Genomic DNA, 441 nt, shown 5'->3' with positions numbered 1-441 from the left:
AAGGACCTGGGTGCAGTGGCTCATGCCTATAATCCTAGCACTCTGGGAGGCTGAGGTGGGTGGATTGCCTGAGCTCAGAAGTTTGAGACCAGTCTGAATAAGACTGAGACCCTGTCTCTAAAAAATAGCTGGGTGTTGTGGCAGGCACCTGTAGTCCCAGCTACCTGGGAGGCTGAAGCAAGAGGATCACTTGCGCCCAAGAATTTGAGATTGCGTGAGCTATGACGACGTAGCACTCTGCCTTGAGACTGTGTCTCACAAAAAAAAAAAAAGAAAGAAAAAAAGAAAGAAAGAGAAAAGAAAACCACAAAAGGGAAAGTATTACAGATTTTTTGTAAAGGGAAGTGTTTTTAAGTTAGCCCTTTACTTTCATATGACTCCTTTCTTCATAATGATCAAACCACTTGGTAAGTAACTGTGGTCACCACTTTACAAAACAGG

The sequence above is a fragment of the Otolemur garnettii genome, unplaced genomic scaffold (assembly GCF_000181295.1).
Source record: "Otolemur garnettii isolate 467f Iridium unplaced genomic scaffold, OtoGar3 scaffold00092, whole genome shotgun sequence".
NCBI classification, from domain to species: Eukaryota; Metazoa; Chordata; class Mammalia; order Primates; family Galagidae; genus Otolemur; species Otolemur garnettii.
The sequence above is the reverse complement of the archived record's forward strand: the minus strand, read 5'-3'. Positions refer to the sequence as shown.